Genomic DNA, 19636 nt, shown 5'->3' with positions numbered 1-19636 from the left:
GGTATCGGTAGTCATAATACGAAACACACAAGTGAGAGCTATCTGCAGAATGAAGAAGGAAGAAATAAGTATTGTAAATCCACGACAGCCTGGAACCAGCACAGACATGGCAATGCAACAGCACTGGCATAAGCACGCAAACATGGCAACGCTGGCACAAGCATGATGGATAGCTCACAAATATATAATTGAGAATATTTAATAACATAAATGTATTTTGCTCAATTCTAGAATAAATAACTGGAGTAAAAATGAGGATTTTTTTTCAGAACACCGATACATACTTTTGTTTAGACAAAGCAAATATTTCAAGATCGGTTATTTTTGCAAGATAAATAATAGCTGAATCTCATTACTCGGTTTAAATAAATTCAAATATGACATACAAGTAATGCCCATTTCCTATAGCTCAACATAAGACAAAGGACATTAGTTCCAGTGCAAGATCGAAATACAAGATCGTTCTGTAAAATCGCCTGAAAATAATTCGATTTACATATAAATTAAATTCCATGCATTCTTATACTTTTTTTCCAAAATGTTACATACTTTTCCAACGTAACGTCGCCACGCAACTTCGCATGTTATGAGCAACGTCACGCTTAATGTCATGGCGTCAAAATGAATATGTTGAAAAAAGTTAGATATTTCTGTAACATTTTAATAAAGTAGATGTATTTTCTAATGCTAAGGGTCTCCTATAATTAAAGCGGTGTATTTATTGAAGCATATTTTCGGTTTATGTAATTCTTTTTGGATTTAACGTCGCACCGACATATAATAGGTCATATGGCGACTTTCCAGCTTTAATGGTGGAGGAAGACCCCAGGTTCCCTTCCGTGCATTATTTCATCACGAGCGGGCACCTGGGTAGAACCACCGACCTTCCGTAAGCCAGCTGGATTGCTTCCTCACATGAAGAATTCAACGCCCCGAGTGCGGCTCGAACGCACATCGATGAGGGGCAAGTGATTTGAAGTCAGCGACATTAACCACTCGGCCAAGGAGGCCCCTTTATGTAATTCATATTTTTGAGTATTAGGATGTAGTTTCATGCCAATGAACGCCACATTTTGATTTCTCGTTGTTGAAGCAATAAGATTATCAGGATATAATGTATTGTTATATTTTGATAATCCCCTGAAAGTATTAAATATAATTCCATACTCTACTAACTAAAACTGTACAAATAAAAATCAAATTTCATTTGATTAAACTTATATTATACTGTCCTTTGTCGGAGATGTCTAAATCTAGCCTTTTAAAGTCATTTTAGCCCCATTTCTTACACTGCATTTTACACTGATTGGAATTTATAACTCTTAACTGACACCTAACTCGAACACTGACATTAACGCTTGAGACTGAAATAACTTTTTAAAGCAGGTTTGTCTTTTATAAGTGCAAAGTTTAAAAATTTAAGACTGGTATATGATGAGGGGTAAAAAGATGCGTTGATTAAATGTTAAGAAAAATATGTGCTTTTAGTCCTAAATTTAAGGGGTTACGGAAAGATACACATGTAATTGTAAATATGACCTGACCAAGGTCATTGAATTCAAACACAGAGAAATTCCAACATGATGTCCATTGTAGAACTGCACCTGATCACAAAGATATAAATTAGTAAGAAGTGGATGATTTTATTGAAAGGACAGAGCTGTATACAATGCTATCAAAAAACACTAAATACATACAAAGAGAAACAATATGTATCTGTAAACTTATAAACATAGGTATTGGTACGTCCATTAAACTGCTTGATTGAAGATATAAATGTCATTTAAACTTTACAGCGATCAAACATTAGCTGGAATTAACTTTTTATTATACGCCCGTCTGCTGAAAACGCTTAGCTCAGTAGGTAGACCGTTGTCAAACGATCGCAGGTCGTGAGTTCGATCCTCGGGTGGGGCGTATGTACTCCTGACTATTTGAAAACGACATGTGTCTGAAAACATTAGACCTCCACATCTGATAACATGTTGGGAGGTTGGCAGTTACTTGCGGGATCATGTATTGTACTGGTCCAGAATCCCAGGAACACTGGTTAGGTAACTGCCCGCCTTACAATGACTGAATTCTGTTTGAAAAACGGCGTAAACAAAACCCAACACAAACAAACCAACAGCAAGCGCGGGCTTTATGCAACACCCATGGCGGCGGTCGGCGTCCAAAATTATGCCCTATCTCTAAGTCAAACAGTTTTTCATCTGATCTTCTCCCACTTGGTAAAATGTTTGTAGGCAATAATATCTTGCCAAATTTGAAAACCATCAAAATCGCCCAGACGGCCCACTCATGAGTTAGTACCCTTGAATTTACGCCAGATCTGCAATGTTAGCCTTGGCCGCCCAGTAGTCAAGAGTTTTCATCTGATCTTCATCAAAATTTGTGACAATGTTTTATGGGCAATAATATATAGACCAAGTCGATAACCATCAAAATTCCCCACCCTCTTGATGTTATGGCCCTGATTACTTGAAAAATCTGCATATTTACTTGTCCGCCCTCTAAGTTAAACATTTTTTTTCATCCGATCTTAACCAAACTTGCTGACAAAGTTTATGGGCAATAATAACTTGTCAAGCGTGATCAGTGCAACAATGAGCAAAGAAAGAACGTTAGGTAGTTAGGTGAAAAGAACGTCATAAAATTATCTGGCAATTTTTATTGGCAATTCGCAATTTAACATACCTTTATGCATAACGTTTACAAACACTTCTTTTAGTTTGCATTTAATGTTTCCTTAATAATAGCACCATATTGTAAAACATATTCTTTGTAAAATAAGCTAGTATAACAAAAACATGTCAATAAAAAAACTTCTGATGATTAATTTTTTAAAATTATATATACATAGAAGATTTTCTTCTTCTTATATACTAATAGACCAATGAAAAGAATAACCATATTCAGCATATTTCAACCTTCTTTAAATTTGAACCGGAGCCATTTTTGGAAGCCAGTTTTGATCCGCTAAATGATAAACTTGTTATTTTATTTAAATAGTTCTTAGTCAATGCAACACAAATATTCAACAAAATTTGATAACCATACTTGATTTGTTAAAAGGCAATTGTGGCGGCCATTTAGCCTCCATTTTGCATTCCGTCTAAATGCCATCTTAGATTAACTTAAATTAATAAATACATGTATATAAAATGTTTGAAAATTTAAAGAACAATCAATCTGCAAACAGCAATTATTTAACTTATTCTTGCACCACTGATATATTTATCTGATTTGGCGGCCATGTTGGAACGCCATCTTAAATTTCACGCAACACGTTTACTGATGCCAGCTGGGCACATTCAGATTCATTCAATAACAAATATACCATAACAGAATGTCCCATTTAAACAATTTACGATACAATTCAATGCCATGTCACTTTTAGGATTGACAGTACTAGAGTTTTTATAGATCATATTCCAATTCGAACATAGCAATCTTCATATTCCAGAACATTAATATTTTATTTGCATCTTAAATGGACCATGGTAATAGCGACTCGAAATCGTGTAGCTTTAACGGTACCGCAAGTATACTTCACACACTTGGTGATGGATTTGAAAAGTTTCGTCGAAGTTTTAAAAAAGCGCACACCTACGGACTGGTCTCACAGGAAGGTACTTCTATCCGGATGAATAATACAGAACTTCTTTCTATTGCTAAAAATATTCATTCGCTCAACAAAAATGAAAGACTGATTTCCAGTTGTTTGAAAAAAAATATATTTGCATTTAAAAGATCAAACTCGCCAGAAAAGATGGAAAAAAAATTCATTAATAAGCAGAAAGAAACGGGAACGCGGTAATGACGTCCACCGTTACACACGCTTCCCCATAAATTTTGCAACGTATGATATTCACTGTTTATAGGCAAGGTGACACTAAATGTAGCTTTTTTTCAAGTGAATCGTTCTCCCCCTGAATTCATGTGACTAGTGAAAAAGTTCTTTTGGTGACAAATAAATGATGCAAACTATTTTTAGGCTAACTCCGATTTCTTAAGTCTCGCTTGAGGCTTTGCCTTATTTCATATTATAAGACTACTTTTGCTATTTATTGCAGCATGAACATTGAATAAAAAGGCATGACATTTTGTTAGAATATTTTTATTTGAAGATAAAAAACTCATATAATCTATATATTTCCACCCAAGTTTACCTCTTCCCTCCTTGGGCCATTTTTTCACTATCAGTGAAGGTCAGCATAACCGACCACGATTTTTTCTTTCAAAGTTACCTCCCTCCTCCCCTTGGACGCCATTTGCCAGAGAAGGGGGGTCACCAATCAACTTGTTTCTTTCTCCATCCAAAACCCTTGACGTCATTTGAAAATGCAGGGCACGTCACCTTTACAAACTCGATTTCTTTTTCATCCAAAACTCACCTCTTCTCCTAGACGGCCATTTCCAAAATGGAGGTCCCCCAAACCGACCTTATTTCTGTCAAAGTTACCCCCTTTCATCTTGAACCCGTGTGGTTTACCACTCTCTTTGCCATCTTTAACGCCATTTGCCCAGTGCACGAGACGAAGTCCTTTTTATTCCCTCAAAGGTTACCCTTTTTACAACCAATCGACGCCATTTGCAATTTCCAGGGGAGGCCACTTTAAAACCGACCTTTTTCCTCTCCTTCCAAGGTTTACATCCCCTTGCCGACTCGACTCCACTTGCAATTACAAGAAAGGCCACCTAGACCGACCTTGTTCTTTGTCCTACCAAGGTTACCTCCCCTTGCCGCCTCGACGCAATTTGCGATTTTCAGGGCGGTCACTCTAACCGACCTTGTATTTATGTCCTTCCAAGGTTTCCTCCCCTTGCCGCCTCGAGTCCATTTGCAATTTCGGGGAGTCACACAAACCGATCCCCTATTTTTTGTCAATCCAGGTTACCTCCCCTTGCCGCCTCGACGCCATTTGCAATTTTCAGGGGAGGTCAATCTAACCGGACCTTGGTTTTTTGTCCATTGGCCAGGTTTACCTCCCCTTGCGCTCTACGCGCATTTTGCAATTTTAGGGGAGGTCACTCTAAGCCGACCTTGTTTTTTTTGTCCATCCAGAGTCAACCACCCCCTGCCGCCTCGACGCCCCATTTGCAATTTTTCATGGAGGTCACTCTAACCATTATTTTTGTCCATACAGGGTTACTCCCCTTGCGCCTCCACGCCATTTGCAATTTTCAGGGGAGGTCACTCTAACCGAACAGTTTTTTTTGTCATGCAGGTTCCCTCCCCTTGCCGCCTCGACGCCATTTGCATTTTCAAAGGAGAGGTCACTTCTAACCATGTTTTTTTGTCCATGCAGGGTTCCTCCCTTGCCGCCTCGACGCCATTTTCAATTTCCAAGGGCGGGTACTCTACACCCGCCCTTGTTTTTGTCCTCCTGGGTTACCTCCCCTTGCCGCCCTCGACGCCATTAGCAATTTTCCAGGACGGTCACTCTAACCGACCTTTTGTCCATCCAGGGTAACCTCCCCTTTCCGCCTCGACGCCATTGCAATTTTCAGGGGAGGTCAATCTAACCCGACCTTGGTTTTTTTGTCTCATGCAGCGTTACCCCTCCCCTTGCCGCCTTCGACGCCATGTTGCAATTTCCCAGGAGATGTCACTCTAACCGACCTTTTTTTCTGTCCATCCAGTTACCTCCCCTTTGCCGGCCTCGACGACCATTTGCATTTTCAAGGAGAGGTCACCTCTAACCGAAACCTATTTTTTTGCCATACCAGGGTTACCTCCCCTTGTCGCCTCGACGTCCATTAGCAATTTTCAGGGGAGGTCACTCTAACCGACCCTTTTTTTTTCCCATCCGGGGCTACCTCCCCTTGCCGCCGCGACGCCATTTGCAATTTTCAGGGGAGGTCACTAACCGACCTTTTTGTTTTCCCATCCAGGGTTACCTCCTCTTGCCGCCTCGACGTCATTTGCAATTTTTAGGGGAGGTCACTCTAACCGACCTTTTTCCCCCCATCCAGGGTTACCTCCCTTTGCCGCCTCGACGCCATTTGCAATTTTCAGGGGAGGTCACTCTAACCGACCTTTTGTCCATCCAGGGTTACCTCCCCTTGCCGCCTCGACGCCATTTGCAATTGACGGGAGGTAGGAAAAGGAGTATAAATGTATTGCAAATGGCGTCAAAGAGAGAAGGGACAATGACTGGATAGGGAAAAGGTGCGTTTGAGTGACCTCCCCTTCGTATTGCAAATGGCGTCAAAGGGAGAAGGGGCAATAACTGGATAGGGAAAAGGTGCGTTTGAGTGACCTCCCCTTCGTATTGCAAATGGCGTCAGAGATGGGGCAATAACCGTTAGGGAAAAGGTTTTGTTAGAGTGACCTCCCTTCGTATTGCAAATGGCGTCAAAAGAAGGGGCAATAACTGGATAGGAAAAGGTTTCATAGAGTGAACCCTCCTTTCGTATTGCAAATGGCGTCCAAAGGGAGAAGGGCAATAGCTGGATTAGGGAAAAAGGTGCGTTTGAGTGACCTCCCCTTCCGTATTGCAAATAGGCGTCATAGGGAGGGGCAATAACTGGATAGAGCAAGGTGTGTAAGAGTGACCTCTTCGTATTGCAAGTGGCGTCAAAGGGGGAAGGGGCAACAACTGGATGTATGAAAAGGTGTGCAAGAGTGACCTTACCTTCGTTTTTCAAATGACGTCAAAACGGAAGGTGCAGTAACAATGTGGGAAAAGTCTGTAAAAGTGACCTACCCTCTGTATTTCAAAAGGCGTCAAAGGGGAAAGGGGCAATAACTTGGTTAAGAAAGAAGTGGGTAAGTGTGACCTCGACCTCAAATTGCAAATTGCGTCTGAGGAAGTGGCTATATCTGGATTGTGATAAAAGATTGTAAGAGTGGACCTCCCCTCCGTATTTCAAATGGGCGTCAAAGGGGGGAAGGGGCAATACCTATATGGATGAGGAAAATGTCGACAAGTGACCCTTATTTGACGATGGTGTTAAGGGAGATGAAACCAGAAGGACAAAGTACGTGTTGGAATAACCTCAATTAATTTTGCAATGGCGTCACGGTGAAATATCATTGGTGGTTGACAAAATGCATATCAATAAGGATAATCTCTGGATAAAGCATGACCAATTGAACACACCTGCATTTTGTGTACGATGTGACGGTAAGTACTAAGAGATATTAAAGGAAAGTCATTTTTGATTTCCGAAACAGCAATAACCAATGCAATTGAATGACATTTTAATTTCTTAAAATAAAATAATCAACAACAACGAATTCCATTTTTATTTCATTTTTCAAGCAGAAATAAAATGTAAAAACATAATCAAGGGGCAAATAACATTTAAAAAAGTATAACTAACAGTGTTTAAAACAATAAAATACTTTTAAAAATATGATTCATTTACAATTTTAAACGATATGTACAGAAATTCATTAAATTCCAACTCATTTCGAAAATATGTGTAAGCTTGGATTATATTTTAAAGTATCTACGTTACTATAATACAAGTACAAAATGTATATCATTAATAAATCAGTATAAAACAGACAATATTTTGCACCAAAAAATGAAATTTTGTCAATAAAAATGATAAGGGATCGTTATACTTATTTCTGTCTCCTTACGTTATAACCACCCATTGCTATTGTAAAAGGTATAGAAGACATTCGTTTCTTTCAGCACCGAGTGACATAAATCTGGTGTTCCCAATGAAAATAATTCATTACGAAACATTCATATCTACAATCTTAACTTCTAACAATTTTAAACCAACTTGTACACATAAATGTTGAATTGCTTTATGACTTGTGAGTAAACTAATTATTTATTCCATATTATCTTTACTTATTTCAGTCCAGGTAAACATGCGTCAGTGTAACGTAACGCTATAATTTATGACTCACAATGCATATGTTGGAAAATAAGTTCAAAGGTCTAAGAGACGTATAATGAATCTTTTTATATTTCAATGATTTTTCTCGTGTATTATCGTTTTTTTTTTTTTTTTTTTTTTGCTTTTTTAATTGTTTGTTTTTTTGAAAGCATTACTATAACGCTTTGTTTGCTTTTAAGCATATTTCACGTCCTTACCATTCATATCCTTTCGCGTTCAAGTGTAGTTTCGTTCTAAGTGAACATCATATTTCTCTGCCTGTTTACAACAATAATTTATCATGTTATAATCTAACATTATATTACAGAACCTTCAAATTAAATGCGAAGGTCCAAAAACCTGAAAGTTTTGCCAACATTTTACCCATCATTTTTATTAAAGATATGCTAGTCCTTGTACCTCCCATAAAAGACAAAGTTGCTTTACCAGTCACTTCAGCCCGAATGGTTAAAGGTTATGCTCAGAGTTAGGCGTTGGTTTAAAAGTTATGCCAAAGAGTGTGTAAAATTCAGTGTACAAAAATGAGGCCAAAATGACTTTTTAAAGCAACATTAAAATGCCCAGACAAAGGACTAGAAGGCGGATTTGAATAAAAGAATTCAGGTCTTATTGGTACATTCTGCACATACTAGCATAAGGTAAATATAAACCATATTTTGAGACGATTTCAAGAAAACGACGATGCATTATACCCTGATAAAGCCGCCTTAAAAGGTGAGAAATCCAAATAAACAATATTCACTTGTATGTACCACAATTTAACGCAAGAATATGAATAACGTAAAACGATATTTTTTAACTAAAACATAACTTACATGTAGATTGAAATGTCACAATGTCACACTTTTTTTCCAACATAAGTATTGCCATAAAATGTAAGTAACGTTGCACAATAGCGTATGGCGTTACGTTGGCAGAAAATATAAAATAAAAATAATCATAAAAGGCATTAGAAAAAATCCCGTGTGATTTCTTTTTACAAATTTTCACGTGAACACTATAAGTTTTCTGTTTCGAGCTTACAACCGACACAAAGGAATGCCTCTATAATTTTTTTAAAATATAAGAGGGTTTGGAATTAAGCCCCCACTCAAAATGTACAATTGCAAAAAGTAGCTTTTTATACATCAACTAAACTACGCATATTTATTTCTGAAAACAATCCCTAACATTAAAACGCACTGTTCAAAAGAGCAAAAAATTTGAGACACTTTTTTTGAAATATTTAACCAACTACATTTGTTCCTTACAAAATTCGCTTCCACCTGCTTTTTAACATTATGTCAAAAGTGCTACATTTTGTATTTGTAATAAAATATCATTAAAGAAAAATACCTTCCATAAAATATGGACGACAACAAATCAAGCTAAAAATATTCGCTGAGTCCTAAAAAAGATCCCGACTGTATCAGTGTTAAAAAAAATCCAAACAATTTCCTGATTTTTTGTTTTAAATAATTATATCCTAAAGTTTAGAAATATTTATCAAATGGTTTGATAAAATTACAAATTTAGGTCTGCTAAAAAATGTAAACTAGAGCTACTGTTACCCCCCAGACGCTTGCTTTATGCAGGTAGCAATGATTTCCTTGCCTACCTATGCCGGGAAGTAAACATTTATCCGAGCACGCGCCCCTGAGGGTAGATATTCCTGTCGTTCCCAAGGGAAAAACCTTGTCTAAAATAGCGTGCACTAAAGTTTGACGTCAAACAGTACTGGTACCATAGTGACGTCCTAAACTTTAAAAATAATGTCAGGAAGATAACCCAAACCTAATTGTCTCCACGATCGATTTTGAACATGATAGGTAAAAAAATGATCTAACCTGTCTGCCCTGTGTAAGACATTGTTTCCCTATCTCTCGGGACAGCATGGATAAAACAACCTCGCTAACCATCGGTTTTCCATTCCACACTGTCCTCGGGTTGGAAAAACCCTGGGGGCGTCTTACACAGGCATGTAGTGAAAGATCCTTATATCATCATTTTGACATCAAGCTTAACCTTGACCTTGGAATCTAATAATCTGGGTTCTATACAGGTCTTCTTGATATTTATTGCTAGTTTTATGAGTGTAAGGAAAATTGGGTTACAAGTATGTAAGCAGAACACAAGCTATTTGACACTTTGACCTCATATGTGTCCACACGACCTTTAACCTAGTGGCTAGATGGAATTGACAGTTAGTGCATACTTTATTAGATTAGACCTTGACCGAATGAACCAAGGGTTGTGAGGCTTACATCTATTTACTAATCCTAATTTAAATCAAGAACTTGTTTGTAATCCCGCGTGACTATTCGGAAAATGCAGAACCAATATTTATTGCTAAGGATATAAGTAAGCGTGAGTGAATGAATAAGACCTTTTTCCTTTGGGTAGAGTAGGGGGTAGTGGGCGGGTGAATGCTAAGATATAAAAACAATCTACGATTTAATCGCACAAATACAAAATATGACCAAGTAACTTTGACTTTTTGGTCTGACCACTAACAAATAAATGCTGCGTTTTACCACAATCAACAAAGTGATGAATTTGATGCTAAATATGGGCAGTATTAAGAAAATATAGTGAATTTGAGAATCAATCAACAATTAACCTAATGCCAAACGGTGACTGACCCTGAAGACAGGGCGAGTACAATAATCGAATCATGAACTAAATATCGATGCATTAAACCAGTATGGAGCGGACCCAAAATAAAGTTAATTTGATCTTTGTCCCCCAAGAGTCTTACAGACCTTGGGCTTAGTAACTTGGTTGTGCACAACGAACATTCTGTGAGGCTAACAAAGAAGCCATTTTTTAAAATCTTCCCAGGACATGATGGACAGATAGGCGACCGGACGAATGGACCGCTGACAAGTTGACTCCCATATAATCCCGTGTACTTTGTACAGTGAAGGTATAATAATATACATGTTAGTATTAATCAAGTCACACAAAGCAGAGCCTAGGACTGTCGTGGATCTACCGTAAATTGATCTTTCTTCTGCAGATACTTCTGACGTGAATCTTGAAAATGAAAACATATAATAATATACAAAATACTTCAAGATGTAATGTCAAATTAAAAACTGAAACATATTTTCAAGCTATAAGCTTTTTTGCCAGAATTCAAGAAAGGTGGATTTTAACAAAACCTTTAAACCCAAGAAATCAAAGTCTTCTTAGTACAATAAGGACTATAATTCCTGACAAAAGAAAAGTGAGACTAAAAAATTGTACAAAGTTGCAAAGCTATAGCCTTAAAAAAATAAAAATGTGAACCTTAACCAAAAACTTTCATTTTTCGATGTACAAAAACGGTCAAAATATAATAAAAACGCAAGTAAGAGTATCCAGTCATACTTAAACTAACGTAGGACTAACAAAGACACCGCCTAGCGATGCAGACGATATAAATCTGAATTTTTTTTTGTCTCTTAAGTCCCCATACTTCGTATATTGAGCTAAAATATTCATTCAGTTGGATCAATAGCTAATAAAAAGATATTACTTGATAAGAAATATTGATAACTGTCTGACGTATAGGACAATCTTTCCCGACCTAACGTACCAGCGTTTTAGAAGGGAATAAATCATGAAAGATTGGGGCAAGAGTTAAAGCGAGTTATCGAACATGCTGGATGAAGGAATGTAAAATAACATTTTTAAGAGTTGTAAATCAAGTTCCAATATAGTATTTGGGAAGGAAGGCGACTGACTTTCTCTGGCTTTGGGGGGTAAATTAGTAAGTGGGTCTCTGTGTGGGATGAGAAGGATAATCACTGTGAGCCGTCGCTCGTTTGAGTTAAGTTGTCGTACGCTCGGTATACAGGCCACTACTGCAATTAGAATTCCGATAATATCACTAAAACACTTCAGGCGATGATATATCTAAGTTCCATTGAATTGGTACACAAGGTAGGTTGTAGTTGTAATACATTTATTGCGAAACCAAAGAAACAAGAACTGTCCGTAAGACAGTGGACTCTCCACTATTCGGGGATTTGGCATAAAAATGAATATATCTCGAATATCACCTCTACTTCAAACGGAAGATACACCAAAGATATATTTTGAGTTTCAAGTCATTATCTTATATGGTACCAAAGTTATGTCCGGCAAACGAAGTTTGTAAAAGTTGAAGTTTAAAAGGGGCATAATGTCAGTCCAAAATACACATCCCAGTTTATGGGATTGTTACCACACATGCAAAAATGATGATAAAGATACATTTTCACTTTCAAGTCTTTATCTTATATTGCATTAAGTAATATCCAGAAAGGCGAAGGTTGCAAAAAAGTTTAAGTACAAAAGGGGGGCCATACTTCTGTCAAAAACACAATTAGAGTTATGGGGTCATTAGCCCACACCGGCATAATTAATAAAACGAAATATTTTTATTTTCAAGTCATTATATTTTAAAGTACCAAAGATCTGACAATAAATGAAGTGTCGACAAACATTAACAAGAAAATAATTCAAGTATAACATCTTGTGACCTTGACCTTGGGTATAATGGGCCCAGCCCCTGACATGTTTTGTTTGTGTGCCTGACAATGTTTATTTAACTTACAGTATGATATAAGCAAAATTAACAAGATAAGACAAAAAACAAAGGTTGCCAAAAAACTTTAACCTTAAAAATAACCTAAGTATAAGACCTTGATGGCCATGACCTTGGGGTATAATGGGCTCCGCCCCCATAAATTAACATGTTTGTATGCTGGACAAAGTTTATGTAAAGTTACAGTAAGATATAAGCAATAGTATAACAAAGATATGACAGCAAAGACAAAGTTGCCGAAAAACTTTAACCTAAAAATAACCTAAGTATAAGACATTGGTGACTGACCATGGTATAATGGGCCCATTCCCCTAAATATACTTTGTTTTGTTATGCTTGACAAAAGTTTATGTAAAGTTACACTAAGATAAAAGCAATAGTAACACAGATACGACAGAAAAACAAAGGATGCCGAAAACCTTTAACCTTAAATATAACTTAAAGTATAAGACCTTGGTGACCCTACCCTTGGGGTATAATGGGTTTCAGTCCCTACACAATTTGTTGCATACTGGAAAACGTTTAAGTGAAGTACAGTAAGAAAACAGCAAGAGTAACACGGATATAACCAGGAAGGAACCTCTACGAAGAATATTGACTCCCATAAAAAAACGACCCCGGTCATTGGTCGAACGCTTTTAGTGATAACTCATGTATCTAAGGCCTAATGCCTGCATTTTTAGCCCCACTAGGGGAGGGGGGCAAATAGAATTTGCCCTTTCTCGTCCGTCCTTCCGTTGACCTACGCCCCAGATACCACCTTGACACAGGAATCAGAGCATTCCGCAACGGGAAAAGGGAATTTCTATTTCTAACGCTGGATTTTGCTGTAACCATTTTTTCAGGAAGTAACAATACACCATACGTGTCACAAAATACATACCAGTGTTACTAATCCATGCAAACTTCGGTAAGCCCGTTTAGAAGTAATTCTTCAGAATAATACCTGCAACAAGAAACTGCTAGCATAGAACTTAGTATTAATATAAGTTGCAATACTTAGCAGTGGCATAAAGTACGGTAGCGGCAACAAAAGAAGTCGTAGTAGTAGTATTAGTAAGTAAGAAGTGGTGGTGGTGGCAGTGGAGTGGCATTAGCAGCAGCCGCAGCAGTAGCATCAGCAGCAGCAAGGATAAGTGAACAGCAACACAGCAGCAGGAGAAGAAGAGGTATATGTACAAGAATGTATTAGTGGAGAGCAGGTATAGTAATATCAGTTGTAGTAGTAAGAGGAAAAAGTAGTAGTTGTATAGTAGAAGAAGTACATGTAGTAATAGCAATAGAAGTAATCGGCAACCAGTAGTAGTAGTACAATCAAAATGTTAACTATTGCAATGGAGGGATTAGAGTTGTAGATCTAGTAAAATGTCCGTTAGTTTTGGTGGTGATCACTTTTTAATGAGATAAATCGTCGAAAGTCTATTTTAGGAGCCGGTGTTTTTACACGAAAGAGTAACTTTTTAAATAGAATAATTGTCCGGGAATCGATATTGTAAAGAGTTGGGTTTAAACAATATTTATAATTTTATTTTCCAAAGGGCCAAAAGGTATTACCACAAACATTATTATTTACAACAAATCCAAGGATTGAAGAGAAGCTAAGCTTATTTAGAAACCTTTTCCATAAAACTTTAACTAAAGTGGACATAATTCATGAGAGATTTGACACTAGAGTTTTGGACCTTTGTGTCACATGCTGTGGATGATGAAGAACCATCTTTTAGGTTATGAAGAAAACCCATTTAGTAATAACAGAGAAAAAGCGAAATTACATAAATAGCTGCCGGCGACGCAAGGGGCGAGTAGGATAGCTTCTCCACAAAATTCGCAATGACGTGCTAAATAAAAACTGTTGCTGAATTTAATTGGCATAAATTTAATAAGAAAATTAGACCTTTGTTTTTCACGAAACGTTATGCCTCCCACCATTTGCCACGCAGAAATGGCAAAATGCCAGCCACTTAAGGCCAGAATTCCAGAGAAAAACGGCGGACCATAACATTCCAACATGGACACAACTTACTTTGGCATATAAATCATGTGAAGTTTAGTGGAATCCACCAGTGGTATAGAAATAGTGCGCTGATCAAAGGATTTAACAAATCACGGTCCCATGATTACCACTGAAACTTTAACCACAACAGACGATAATATGCACAACTACGCTTCACACTGATCACTCGTAAAGTTGGTAGAAATTCAGCCTAATTATATACAGCAGAAGTGTACACACTGTAAAATATGACAAATCACAAGGATCATAACTCTGCTGAAAATCACTGAATCAAACATGTCGACGATACGTATCTATAGGCTTGGCCTGATAACTCATTTTAGATCTGGTGGAAATCAGCCTAAAGGTAAAGAAAAATTGCCGAATATCATAAAATGTGACAAAGAAAGGGCCATAACTCCTCTGAAAATCACTAAACCAGAACAGTCCAAATATTGCATATTGTACTTAATTCTCTTGTACGGTTTTGGTAAATCCGCCAAATCGGAAAAGAGAAGTGGCGACAACATGCAAAAACAGTTGGGGGCGATCAAGGGTCGATGCTTCCACAGAAATCATCGGACCAAAAACTACCGATGAAATGCACAATTAAGGCCACGCAATGATCGCCTCTGCGAAATTTGGTGGTAAATCCCTTCAGTGGTGTCGAAAGAGTTGCGGGGATAAACTTTGTGACAGACCGACGTAAATACACACGGACGGACAGCACTAAAACAGTATGTCTTCGCTTGTGGTGAGGTGGGGGGAAACACTACATATTGGAGGTATAACTGCTTACGACAGAGTCAAATATCAACCAAAAATTCTGAAAGTATTAACCCTGGCTTACATCGACTGTCATCTGTTTGGAAACATTTCAGACAAGACGGTTGGTGATATTTGTTTTCTGTCATTGCTTATTATCTAGTCCTTTCAATTAAGCAAAAACTGTCTTTCTTGCCTTTTAGATCGAAAATACATCATACTTTATGTCCTGGTGCTTACAAGGAGCCAGTAAGTTATCAAAATCATGAAAATATGCAGAGTAGCTCGAGGTCATTGAATTCTTCTCTCAGGTTTGCTGAGGTTTTTGGTCAATATTTAGACATAATGACCTGTACAATTACGAGGAATATATGGTTAACTAACTTGTTTATACAAATTGAAAGCTTTCTTTTGGAAAGGCCTCCCTAGTTTTATTAGTCTTTGATGTTCTACTTGTTTTCGTTTTTTATCTTTAATGTTTAAGCTTTTCTGTAACAACGCTTTCCTAATTTCTGTTAATTAAATAATATATTATATGCATGTTATACGACTGTATGTCCATGATTAACAATTTAAGTTTCAAATATCTTCGATTTGTTTATGAATTTAACGTAAAAAACGATTTTAATGGAGGTTTCCCATTGTCATTTCAACCATTTTGACACTAAAGCCATCTACATGTCTAATTTCCATTTGAAATGGATTGTTGGAAAATGACTGTTTCTGGCTATCTAAATTAGAATAAAGAAATACACCGTTAATTCATTAGCAAAAATTTGAAAACAAGCCTGCCTCGAGCATAGAGCCATGCTAGTTATCTATAGAGAGTTGAAAACTATTTATTACAAATGCAGATTTCTCAAGCGCCTTGAAAATCATGCAAACAAAATTGAACAATGGATTTGTGTAAATTTTAAAAGGTTAAATCCATTTAGTCTGGTATTTGTGGAATCGATGTCATCATCATCGCTATAACACGTGCTGTCAAAAATGTTCGATGGAATAATACAAAATTAAAGAAGGGACAACTCTCCATAAACATTCGAGTTAGGCAACTCCACGAAAAATGCGCTTGTGTTCTAGAAGTTGACGATTGCCTACTAAAAATTCCACATGGATTTGAGGGATTGAGTACACAATATTATGCTGTAGTTAAGTATTTTCCCAAAGTCCCTAAAACGAGTCTAACGCCAGGAAAAAAAACAAAGAGTCTGTCCGATAATAACCATCAAGCACGACTATTCGAAATATTGACCAGAAAACAGGAAAATATTACCCAAAATGTTGAATATCAAAAGAGATTAAAGTTCAAATGGGGACATAAATATGACCAAACTGCATATCAAGTATGGGACTTGGTGCTATCAACAACATGTTGTTTTTATAACCCCGAAGGTAACATGTGCATTTTTCAATTCAATATTTTGTATTAGTTTTGGAGAAGTACTGTCATGTAAAACATTCCACAGAATGGTCAAAGTCTAAAGGGGGCATAATTGCCCAAAAAAATACATGTCAGAGTACGGACTTGACCCAGTGAGATTGGTAATTGACCTAGAAAAAGAAAAAATGTTTTCAAATCTATATGCCCTTTTAGTATTTTCATTGATGCAAAATTTTAACGAGGATTTTCTCATCCAAAAGGGGGCAAATTTGGCCACATGAAGATCGAGTTATGGGACTTGGGGCTATCAACTATTTTAATACACCGAAGACACTGAAGTTTCAATTCAATATCTTATTATTTTAGGAGATAGTAACTTGCATGTAAAACTTTAACCAAATTGTCCAAGTTCCAAAAGGGTGCATAATTTTCTCAAAATACATATCAGAGTTTATGGGACTTGGTGCTACACAATCTAGTTGAATATAACACAGTGGGGGGGGGTCGAAGACATGTGAAGTTTCAAAACAGTATCTGCATTATTTGAGATAGTAACTGCATTTAAAACTTAACCAGAATTTTCCTAAGTCCAAAGGGGGGCAAAATTTCCTCCAAATGCATGTCAGAGTTATGGGACATGACCCAAGTGAGGTTGGGATTGAGCTAGAAAAGTACAAATAAGTTTCAAATCTATATGACTTAGTTAATAGCCAGTATGTACTTGCACGCAACTTTAACCAATTTTCTAAGTCCAAAAGGGGGCATAAATTGACCATAATGAAGGTCATAGTTTATGGGACTTGTTGCTATCGAACTAGTTCTATAACCCCGAAGACAACATGTGAAGTTTTCAATTCAATATCTGCATCATTTTGGAGAAAGTAACATGCATGTAAAACATTAACCAGATGTTATATGTCCAAAATACATTCAGAGATATTGCACTTGACCAAGTGAGGTTGGTAAATGCCCTAGATAAAGAAAAAATAAGTTTCAAAGCTATTGTGCCTTTAAAAGAAGCTTTATTTACTTACATGCAAAAACTTAACCAAGGTGTGACCGCCGACGCCAGGTGAGGTAGAATAGCTATACTATTTCTTCGAATAGCCGAGCTAAAATGACTATACTATTTTCTTATATAATTGTAATGTTTCAAAAGTCCGAAAATGGCAATTTCCTTCCAAAGAATCGGAATAAAACCCGACAAAAATGTAAAAGCCCCGTCACGTTTGGGGATTACACAAAGTTCAAATTTTTTCTTGATACGTAATAAAAAGGAGGAGTTAGAGCACAGAATAATTATGACTGACAGTCTTACTGAAGAACGGACTGACATGCGGAATGACGGGACGAAAGTTTAAACACTATGTAAAGTCCTCGCGGGTCTTGACGCCGTAGATAAAAACTGATCCTAAACCAGTACACTGCAACCTCATCAGCTATGAAGACCTGAAGTCAATTTATCCTCTCATCAAGATTCGAATTCGCACTCCAGACAACAGGTCAAATGTTCAACCATGATAACCACTTTGTCTGTTGTGTACGGACAAGTAGTTCACGAATACATGTGGCAAAACATATACAATATTATTTGCGAGAAGAAATAATTGCCACAATACATGTTCTTGAAACAACTTTTAACACTTTTTATTTTTTTTGCAGACAGCTGCAGTTCCAACGAGAGCAATACACATGATCTAAATTATCTCTTTACCTGACCGATTCTTCGTTCGAGGGGGTTCTCTGTGTGTACGAGGTGTAGACCAGCTGTCTACCACAACAAGAACTGACAAATACAGAAGAAAGGTCCACCAGGCTTGAATTCCACTATATCCATGCATTTCTTGCCTATCGCAAAGTGATGATAATAAACTTCTTACATTTACAACTTTTTATTGCACTATATCAAATGACAGTAGTATTGGAAAAAAAAACACAAATATCGCTCACGAAAGCAGATCATAAATTGCCAAAAAGTTGCACCACAGAACACGCTCTTCAGTTGTTTTTTTATTCCGCACAAACAGCTTATCAATTTAAATCGCCTTTGATTGTACGTTAAACAATCCAATAGTCACTACATATATAACGTTGACAAATAAGTTTCAATATAAATCTTAATAAAGTTACTTCTAGTCGCTTTGTCTTTCGCTACTTGGGTCGTCTAATATAAAGACACGTGTCGTTCTGCTAGAAGCAACACTAATGCCATGCTATGAATCTCTTATATCACTGGAAATAATTCTAACTGTAAATACGAAATTATTAGTTTGTAAATATAAAATAAAATACCACTCAATATTACGTTACTTTATAAATCACTCAACCTGCTCAGGAAAAATCAAAGTTTCTCGTCACAAAACCAGTTGTTTATACTAACAGTAAGCTTTTCGGTGTGCATGTCGCCAAGTATCGTTGTTTTAAAAAAATCGACGAATCAGTTCCCCTAACCCTGGTACAAACCAGTATATAGTAGCTCTCAACAACCGCATGGTTAGGCAGTAACAACAAGATCTGTCCGTAAGACAAGCGCGCTCGACTTTTCTCAGTGCTTGACTCTAAATTAGAGCATTACCAGTAAAAAAAATATCTAATTAAAAGGGACTTAACCTGTCAAAAGTCAAATCAGGTTTTATTGGAATTATGTCCTCTGGTGTAGACTTCGATAGTAAATAACTATTTTGAGTTTCAAGTCAAAAGCTTTAATAGTAACAAGATCTTTGACATAAACATATTAACAAAAAATCTAAGTTAAAAAGGGCATAATCTGGTCAACTTTAAATCAGAGTTATGGTGCTTGTTCTCCTAGTTAGACTTTGATGGTAAAATAAGTATTTAAGTTTCAATCAAAAGCTTTGATATAACAGAGATATCTGACCTTTTATCAAAAAACTTTAACCAAAAATTCTAAGTTAAACTGGGGCATAATTCTGTCAAACTTCAATCAGAGTTATGGAATTAGGTCTCCTGTGTAGCCCTTTGATAGTAAATAACTATTATGAGTTTCAAGTCAAAAGCTTAGATAGTAACATAGATATTTGACTAAACAAAAAACTATAATAACCAAAAATTCTAA

Source organism: Mercenaria mercenaria, chromosome 9 (assembly GCF_021730395.1).
Source record: "Mercenaria mercenaria strain notata chromosome 9, MADL_Memer_1, whole genome shotgun sequence".
NCBI classification, from domain to species: domain Eukaryota; kingdom Metazoa; phylum Mollusca; class Bivalvia; order Venerida; family Veneridae; genus Mercenaria; species Mercenaria mercenaria.
The sequence above is the reverse complement of the archived record's forward strand: the minus strand, read 5'-3'. Positions refer to the sequence as shown.